Below are 10571 nucleotides of genomic sequence, written 5' to 3'. Positions count from 1 at the left end.
GGTTTTGTTGTATCGTTCAAGTGTTTGTTGATGAGGTTAGGCCATCCCGCGACAAGGGCGAACAGGTGAGGCTTCGTTTAAAACATGAATTACCACCTCCGCAAGATAAACCAGTAAACAGACACCGAACAGTGATTGGCTGACATGGTTGACCAATGGCTCTCATGCTCCAATGGTTCGGACGCAATCTGATCACATACACGTGACGTGCCGGCGGCCTGACACAAGTTTTGGCACTCCTGCTTACACTTGTGTCAAAGCCAGGTGTCAGCATCATTTGAACTAGGACCTCTGTCTCATCTGGCGCTGAACTTAACCAGTTCATAAAAAATGATGGACAGGTGGAAGGCAAACAAGATAACACTTACTAACAATGTCATGGTTTATAATCAAGTATTCATAAAGTTTACTCAGTAAATAGTCTCAGCCACGATTTTCCTTAACACTTTAGCTGACGGAATGATGAAGGGATTTTGACCACCACAGTGCGGCATTTTATTGTTCAAAAATAATACCAACATCTGCTGAAAAAGCAAAAAAGTGACCATCCTCCCAACATTGTGTTTTGGCCAAAGTCACACGGTTTGAAACATGACTGGTTTCAACCAGTTATCACTACCTAGTAAGAACACCAAATTTAGTCAAGAAAATGGGGGGTCACATATATGTGACAGTGTGTAAAGAGAATCCAGAAGTTAGTCCCAATTGACGGACATGAACTCACCGCTTGCATAGTTTTTAAATTAGTTGAGTTAGTTGGTTACTGCGCATATCTAATGCCTACGAGCGACGATTAGGCGGATAAAGTTGGGTGTTTGGATATGCAAATTTAGGGCCAAAAGTGAGGCGATTCAGGTCATGCCTTAGCAGTGGGCACATATCTTTTGTATCGGAAATGAAGTAGAGGTCTCTTCTAAGTTGATTGTAACGAAAAAGGTTGGAAGTTTTTTAATCCAAAGATAATTTTAGTCAGGAGGCGTGTTCGCATTATGTGCTGTCAGCAGGCCTATCTGCTGACATGTTTAATGATGATCCCATTTTCATAGGCAGTAATCACAATAAATTCCACAGATTAACTTTTTAAAGGGAGTTACAGTAGCGGCTCCAAATAATGCATGGCTAGTAGACGCCAACACGATGAGGGTAATTGCTGTTTATTAACTCTGCTGTGGGACAAATAACTATTTGTCATGTTCCGGAAATGTGGAAAGAGGATTTAGATAACTCAGCCGCTGGACTCTTTGAACTCCTTGTCTGCCTTGTGCACAAGATTATTAATAACTCTTGGTAACAATTCTAAAATTTTTCCCGGAAAAAACACATCACTTTGCCTTAAATGTGACAGATTTGTAAATTTTTCGAAGGCAGAATTCATCTTTTAATTGCATTTCGCTTTTTGCTTTAGATAAAGTGGATAAGCAAATACCGGGGATTTGATAATTACAAGGTCTGTAGCTGACAAATACTGCAGATCTTTTAACTGGTAGGTTTAATCTATCGAAGAAGCAGCGAGTAACGCGCCCTCAAAAATGCTCCCGCCTACACCTTAAAATAAGTTTATTGTTTAGTTGCTAAGATAAATTGAAGATTGAAGTGGTGAAAAGGAAAACGCCAAAGTGACAGCTGGTACTAAACCTCGAAAGAAATAGGGAGCTTAAGGTAATCTCCTATAGGCTCGAAACCTAACATTCATTTACAACTAAATTTGCATTGTTCCAGCTCTGGGGGAAATCATGAAAGTCAAAAGCTTGCATGCTCTCTGAATGCAACAGAGTTCTTGGACCTTTTTTACACTGCGGTAAGCATTCAGTGATGTCGCAGCTAGCAACAACACCTCCAGCTCTTTTTATCACTCCCATCGCAAGGCCCATTTTAAAGGGTCTAAGCAAACAGACGACATCTAACACTCCAATACGAGTTGCATATGCTTCCAGAATCAAGGGTATTGCTAAGAGAGAAGGCATCACTTACTTTTAGCGTCAGGCATTTCACAACCATCAGCTATGTGGTTTTGCCCAAAATCGTTTCTATGATCAGGATACTCCGAATTCTCTTCGCCCTCTCATTTATTCATTTGCTTATTCATTCTTTTATTTATTTATGAGTACTTTCTGATTTCACTTATAGTTCTTCGTGATTAAATCATTTAAAACAAAGCTTATTTGGTATTCATTAAACTCTGCGAATTATTCTCGGTAAAATTGCTCATTCATTCATTGTGTCGCGGTATGAGGATAAGCCATTTATTCCCTACAAAAATTTCCCCATGCAGACACCACTTTACTCAGAACGGGTTCCTGCTATTTGAGCCAGCCTGTGCCTGTGTCGCGGTGTGTGTAGGTTTTGTTAATTGCAAGCGAGTAGGGGTTTTTAGGGAAAAATTCTAAGTTCAAGCTTAATTTAAGGCTAAAGTCATTTAGCAAGATCAGTTTGTTTTTTTTTTTTACTTTTTTGCCCGAAGAAGCGGATGTCATACTGCAAAAAAGCACGCAAGACGGTACGAATTATCTCGATAATGTGAAGGCTTAAAAACGGTCATAAGTCACCCAGGAATTAGGCTCTGTCGTTACATTTACTACATTGTGAGACAATTTGGGAACATTGGGGTGGAGATTTAGGAGGCGCCTCGTTAACGGATTTGGTTCGTTGTAATCAAAATTGCCTTCAACTAGTATTTTTAAAAAAACCTTCATTTATTTACAAACACTTTTCACTGTCTAATAATGGCAGGATACCTACGCCACGGAATCATAATTTCTTTCCGCTTCAGATAAAATTTTTTGTTAGCCCCTTGAGACTGCCCTGAAAGCGAAAGACGGCACAATACTCGGGTAGAATATGTATTATTAACCTACTGAAGGGTTTAGGGCTACCATCTTGGCCTTGAAACTAAAAAGAGGAGATAAAGGCCTATCAAAGCTCTGCACAGCCCCTCTCCCTTTTTTAGCGTCTTCGGTGGCGGTCGACTTGGTCAATCCCTGGCGTCGGTCATCCCAGCGTAGTTGGTGCCGTAAGAAAAGTGCCCACGAACCACTCACATCAGTCATAAAATTTGTGTTCAACCTAGAATATAAGTGACCACGACGTCACCATCCCCTCTTGGCACTTCTATTAGACCTGGAGTTTCTAAAAGAGAGGCAAATGTGCTGGCCATCATATATTTCCATCATAAGTCGTAAGAACAATGGACAGAGTTAAATATAATTTCGCAGGGTCAAGGTTCCACATCTATTCCTCCTCGTCACTTTCTTCTCCCTTCAATGCCAATCAGTGATATCTATCTGGATTCTGTTTAATAGGTAGAGTGCTGACGGAGGTATTGCATGTTTACTTCATTGACATCTTCAAACAGTTACCTCGAATCGCGCCGTAAGGAACTTTTCCGGATGGTTCACTCCGCGAATAGTGTCGCTTTAGTTGTTGATGGCTCTCCTGTTGAACATGAGACCAAGCTAATTGCCGAAGGTAGACTTCACTTTCAACCCTTCTGTTAAGAGCTACCACAGATCCTACCGTCCGCGGCATATACCCCTCTTCTGCCACGGTAAGGTTAATCACCCATCAGCAGGGATCATGGCGGGTGTGCTTTAGGATTGGACTTGCATTCCGCTGCCATCAATGTAGAGAGCAAAGGCTTTCCTCAAGACGAAAGAGAGCACAACGCTTGAACAGAATATGAGTTGTCGACCAACCTAAGTGCCTTATTACCAAAACGGAGAGTTAAACAAACAATTAGCCATTACATATTAACTTTTAAATTAACCTATCCCCTTTACAATGGAGCGACAAAATCGGCTTTGAGTCGTCTGCACGTTTGGTCGCGTCATCGTTTCCCTATTTGGGAAGGGCTGACGTCACCGTAGGTAAAAATTAAATGACAAAAATGCCATAAAGAAATGGCTATGCCAATGATGATACAGCTTTTGATCATGTTTATTTGTGCCCCTCACTAGCTGTGAGGATCAGGGTTTCGCATTTTAGCTACTGCGCAAACGAACCTGGGCTATGATTTATCCACCAAAAATTATGCCAGTACTTTGCATCAAGCTAGTGCATATTTTAAAGCTAATTTATCTCTTTGACACTCGCATGTATTCACCCATTAATATTCATCTGCACAAGGAACTTCAGATTAGCTTCTGCAATCTACAAATAAAAAGGTAAATAAAAGGCGCTATTTCTATCAAACAGTCAGATGCTAGCAAATCAGACGGCTACCTACAAAGCGCTTTTGCCAAACTGACTACAAAAAAGGTTCGAAAATATTCTTTGATAACTTGAATTCACTAACCAAAACGACTGAGTTTGTCGACTGTAGGCGCCCTTTGCCATTTGCTTAACTTTGAGGAATTCGCATTACTAGTGTTAGGAGGATAAACAACTTAAAACCACCATTGTTTTAAGCAAAAAGGCAAAGTTCTAGTTGCATGCGTAAAATGCAAAAAAGCACCTCACTTGGCAAAGGCTGTAAGATTTTAGGTAGCCTTACATACAAAATAAGGAACAAAGTCACTGAAGGACTGGATGACTTGGTGAATGGCACCGAGCTCAAACATAAAACACGAATCACGGAAGCTTGAAAGGGTTTCGGAGTAGTTTGCAAGGCATAAGAAAGATTTGATGCCCCAGTTTCCTCTAGTTTTGCCGCCACAGTGTCAGCGTGGCCTCGAGTCTGTGCTTGTAGCCTCCCACAACTTATGCATTAGCATGCCTTATAATAGCATAAATCTATGAATATTTTGGAATTCCGCGCAGGCGGCGGTGCGGATCAAACACAATCCATGTGGTAATCAAACAAAAATAGACGTTATTGAAGAAGGCTTTCAAACATGAGTGGGTGAGAATGCGAAGACTGACAGTAAAAGGTTTGCAACATCTTCAAATCTTTAATAAACCTTTGATTTTGAGTTATGCACGATAACCATTAATGGAATTGCATCAGTATTCATCGAACCGAAATCGACTCAAAGAAATGCGTGCCATGTGTAACCGAAAGCAATTAGTTGTGATATGGTCTGGAACCACCAATGCGCCTTTGCCAGATGCCGCTTAAGGCAATTTTTAAGGCTTAAGCTATCGTTGTACAGAAATGCTTAGCATATAACTTTGGCACATCTGGAATCCTGACCAATTCTACAACATATACTGCAACAAATAGGTAATATTCTCCTCATGGTAGGTAGTCACAACTTTGCCCATGATCCTGCCTTGCGGTCAAATGCAATTTGCAGAGAGAAATGTGATGGTAAATGCGAAGGTGAACTCCAAGTAGCAGGCTGACATCTGGTAAAGTGTATGCTTGACACCACGAGCTCCTGAGACTCCTTGGGTTTTGCCATCAATTTAGTGACAAGACCTCCCAGTGGCGAGTGTATTCTCCCAGCTCTTCTGCACGCCAATAATAGGGCATTACCCTACGCGAGTGGTTCAGGGATCCGAATTCAAGTTTGTTGGACACTTTCTAAAGCTTGATCCCCGGTTTTTTAGTTGAAAATAGATTTAATTGTTGCAATTTATTTGGTAAACAATGGATAGATGTCATATTAATAAAGACCACTGCAATAGTTTCTCAACTGTTCTGTTTAAGGGGAGGAAGAAAGCTTGAAAAGTTTAATTCGTGTCTCAGAGTTAATGTAAACACCAGCAAATTTTTATGATAATTACGGTAGATAGAAGGAAATTTATCACGTGGTCTGTTTAAACTGCTTTCGGGATAAATTTTTGAGGTGATTTTGAAACTTTTTTTTAATCATCAATGGGAAATTCTATAATATTATCTCCTTAAAACCACAACTTATAAAGGGGTATTATTTTGAATGCACTTACGCAATTAAACCTTTTCATTTTGATCTCTGACAAAGAAAATACTGAAAGACAAGTTTTCCGAGAAAATCGTGATTGCAGAAAAACAAGTCCTTTTAATTTAGCAGTTAAATTCGCACCTTAATGCTGGTGATAGTATCTGTCTACTTTAATTTGCAATCTACCTTAAAAGAGGGTGAGAGAGAAAGAGGGAGAGGGAAAGGGAGAGACACATTACTCAATAGACTTTAGATAAGATAAGCCCCTTAAATTAGTGGCTGAAGTAAACCCCTTATCCGCTTAAATTACGATAATTACAGGATGTCACAAACAATTTCACAACTATTTCACCTGGAGGTAAGCCTTGTACTAAAACAAAAAGGGCAGCACTCAATAAGTGGTAATGAAATAGCAGATTGAGAAAGAGCACTTTCCTAATTATAACACTGGCGCAGGGGATGAGAACCATCTAATAAAGGCCAGAATTGGCTGAATCACAGAGCCACTCTCCCTCCTCTCCCAGGCCAGGTAAATGGACTAGCAGAGAGAACTTGCATTAAACGTGCTTGATTAAATGTTACTTTCCATTAATGGACTTAGAGGTGCTATTATATGCTCGTGTATGCGAGTCTCATCTCACGCCACAGGTAGGCTGTGTACGAAATAGGGAAACAAAAGCACAAGACATTGTGATGCGTTTCGATCGGAAAAAACCGTCCAAATTTATTGGAGAATAAAGTGACTGCTAAGTTTATGCGCTAATAGCCCCGAAATTAAAGACAATAGGAGAGACGATAATAACGAATATACACAGGCAGGAAATGTACCCATTTAGTTGTTTATTTAGCTGAAAAAGCTGCTGTTACTACTACCTCTTGTCACGGCTGAAAGACGTCAAATGCAAATACCTTTATTTCGATATCCTCATTCAGAATGTGTACTCCTGTAAAACAATGCAACTATAAACGTTTTTTGGAGTAAACGCCTGATATGTCTTTTTTGCATAGGCTTCACTTTTCCGTCATGCAATCCGCTGGAAAGGGGCAAGCAGTTGACCCACGTTGTTGCATAAATTTTAGCTTACTTGCTTAGTGGCACAAATAGACCCCAAACGACTAACCTCACGCATTTGGCAAAGGCATTTCAACACTAATCAAAATACCATATGATATCAACTTACTAATTCTGTGGAACAGCCATTAATTATGGCATCTTAAAAATGTGTTGTTTTTGTCACCGCCAGAAGTACTATTTGGCATTGATTAGGCGACGAGCAAAGACAGAAGGCTGTGAAGAAATTACATCAGACATTCCATTTAGACCAAAAAATAAGAATATGAAAAAGATTTCGTAAAACTTTTACCATCGCTACAAAAAACCAGCTATATTTATTCGTAAAGTGAATCAATGTATGCTTTTATTCCATTTAGTGCCTTCTAGAAAAACCACCTTTCAATCTGTAAAATTAAACACATTCCAGGATATCCACAACCACATTTTAGGAAATAGGTTGATTTAATCATTATAACCGCTTGCTTTGTTTATTTTTACTCCAAAGTTTGCATTGCCCTGCGGGGCATTCAAAATAATCATAACGATGTGGAAGCAACCGAGATATCGCGTAAAGTGAATGAAGTCTTGTGCTCCTAAGAAAATTCCATTCGACAGACGGTTTTTTGCATCGTGTTCATTATGTATAAATCCGTAATCTCTGTGATCTCGCTCAACCGCGGGGACAGGGGGATGCGGTAGAATCACTTTGGGTATCGTTAGAGGTGCTTTTTGCCTACTCAATCAAGTGAATAGTTCCTTTTTCTGAAAATGTTCCGGCCGATTCACCTTGTTTTTACATAAGACTAGTATAAACTTAAATTTCAGTTACACGATTATCGCATGTAGCAATAAAACAGTTAATTATATGAGCTGTAGTGACCGTAAAGTGCTAAGCTTCTTCGTTTATTTCCCGGCTTATGACTTGATTTACGAGGAAATAAAAAGTGCTTCGTTTTAGTTTCCCTGATTTTATTTGATTTTATTGTTTCATTTAATAAAGCAAAGCTTCTATTTCAGGCGACCAAAGTTTTAAATTGTAAGATTCAGAATGAACATTTGATTCACTTTGCCCCAAATATGAAGCAGTGAATTAAAGTGCAAATGCATCCCCTTTTACTAGCAGCGTTTTACTATTTCAGCGGTCTTTGCGCGTCCAATTTTCCAACTGGCTTCCACGATCGGTCTAGGAGGAAGCGCTGGTAGACATAATTTACGGAAATACAGACCGCACTGTCAGAAAATTGACAGGATAAGAGTGGGGGGAATAGGAGGGGGAAGAGTGAGGTGGGGTGGCCAAGAGATGGTTTATCGTCTTTAGTCTGCCATTGTGACTCGGTTTCCGCTACCCGAAACATGCTTTTCTGCTTTCCTTAAATATCTTGCAACATCTTAGGTACACTAAACGCATGTTGACATATGCCAGTGATGGTGGGACACACTTGGCCACCCCCCCACTTCGGTTGTTGTTGTTGTTGTGTAAAAACGGTGCACCCTAAATCAACGTGCCCGGCGAGAGACATCGTTAATTTGGTAGTCCGTGTCAGGCTCTTAAGTGAATTGAATCACAGTTAAATAATGACCTACAAATTCCAGCGTAATGGATGCAGAGAATGTCTAAGGATCCAAAGGATTGGTTAAACCAGAAGGTAATTTGTTTATTCCTCCCCTTGAGAAACGTTCCCTTGTTTAATATTTAACATCTCTTACAGAATTTTGGCCCAAAACTGCAGAAAATGATTAGTTTGTTGCTTCACTTTGGATCTATTCAAATTAAAGCAGTATCTTGGGCACAAATTTGAGGAAGATGTTAACTGGTATCAAAAGGGGAAGGAATGGGCATCTTTAATTGAATCACTGAAACACATTTGCTCGCTTTAGAATCTTCTCTTCACAGTTTTATACTTTTCACCCGGTAAGTCACCTAGAGAAAAGTTTCCTCAAGAAACATTTCTATTTAACCCATGATGACATAGATGGAAAGCTATGCCACCAAGATGCCAACCGGTACATGTAGCCTGAAAAATATTGAATAGCCGAATACATCGTGAAACAGATATCCACCAAGTAAGCTTAAATAGGTGTTTCAAAGACGATTGAAGTCGTATCTTCCAATCAGACTATGGCAGCGGAATCACCAAAGAATGTTAACGTGGCTGTGGGGCTGGCCCGCACATTGCACATAATCACTCCACTGCTGTAGCCTTTAAAATCACTTGTGACCATTACGCAAGTTTTTCGAAAATATTTAGTGATTCCACGCAGAAGAATGGCAGGGTCACACAATTTCCCAATTTACTAAGTTATGCACAACGACCTCACTCGTTCCACAGCAAGTTTGAATATTGCAGCTGCAGTAGAAGTAGAGTAGGTGTTAGGATCACAAAAGCTGTCTTATCGGAAGACATCTCTTAAACACCACTGTAATTTACTAGGGATAATTTCTTCCTTCTCTCCTGCTGCTACTGCTGCTGCTTATGAGAAGGAGGCGGGTAGAGAAAAAATCAATTTTGTGGAAAACTGCCTTGTCTTCTTCGCGGCAGAGGGAAGACTATAAAAAGGAGGAAATGCATGCACTGTGTGCCGGTGAAGAATGCCTTAATTGTGAGTTACGGTGTTCCATTCTACCCACCTCATTTATTTATTAATCAGACCCATTTATTTTTATGGGCAACAAGAAACCTTTAAAGTATTCCTGTTTCTCCTAATGGCATAAAAGGAAACTTTCTTTAACAAGGCGACATCTATTGATGCTGCTCTTCAGCTGTGGCAGGTTTGGCTAACCACCTTGGCGCGATTGCGTTCCGTAGAAGGCATTTCTTGGAGCACTCCACCAGTTTTTCTGCACACCCGTAATGAAGCAGGATCCCCAGTTGTGAGGATAGCAGCGTCTTCAGGGAGCACTCGGACCCTGCGAAGCACAGATTTCATCAAATTAAAACTTTTTGGGGAGAAAAATTTGTTTCAAAATTCCGACTAGGAGAGCTAAGCACGTAATTTCAAACTAGTAAATACTTATTGTTGCTTAAAAATGTTAAATATTTCTTGGAAACTTCAAATTCTGCTAAAGCCCGGAAGCTATTGGATGCATAAGTGAAGGAAAACCTATTTACTTTATTAATTTCCTTTGCTTAACAACGTAAAAAAGCAGGAATTTTATAGAAGAACCAGATGCTAAATAAAATAAGTTAACTGACAACAAGAAACTTAAATGGAAGCTTGATTTGTTTATATTATTTATATCTCAAGGAGACTATTCATCGTCTACTTGTGCGACCACCATTTTAGTGGGAACAATCCACCAACCTTCAGGGGCAAAAACGTTGCGATTAGATCAAATGTACTTAAAAATCTGTAGGTTCCTTCCTCAGGCCAGAGTCCCAAAAAAGGATAAACAATAAAAATAATTCAAAAGTATTAAGGAAAATGCTTGCCATGATGGAGTCGAGTGAAAAGCTGCAGTTCCCAGGGTAAGAACTAAAAACAGCAACAACAACAACAACAAAATTCTTCTTGAAGTATCCCATTTGTTTGATTAGTCGCCACTGCTATCCACCATCATTCTCTCCAACGAATCACATACTTGCTGCCAACGCAACTTCTATCAAATGTTCTCTCTGTGGACACAAACAACCCAGCCCCAGTCACTTCCACCTCTGTCCCACCCTTATTTTCCACTGGTCCGCCCTATTGCGCATGTCTTTAGCATGTTTAATAAC

The sequence above is a fragment of the Echinococcus granulosus genome, assembly GCF_000524195.1.
Source record: "Echinococcus granulosus chromosome Unknown EG_S00023, whole genome shotgun sequence".
In the NCBI taxonomy this organism is placed as follows: Eukaryota; Metazoa; Platyhelminthes; class Cestoda; order Cyclophyllidea; family Taeniidae; genus Echinococcus; species Echinococcus granulosus.
The sequence above is the reverse complement of the archived record's forward strand: the minus strand, read 5'-3'. Positions refer to the sequence as shown.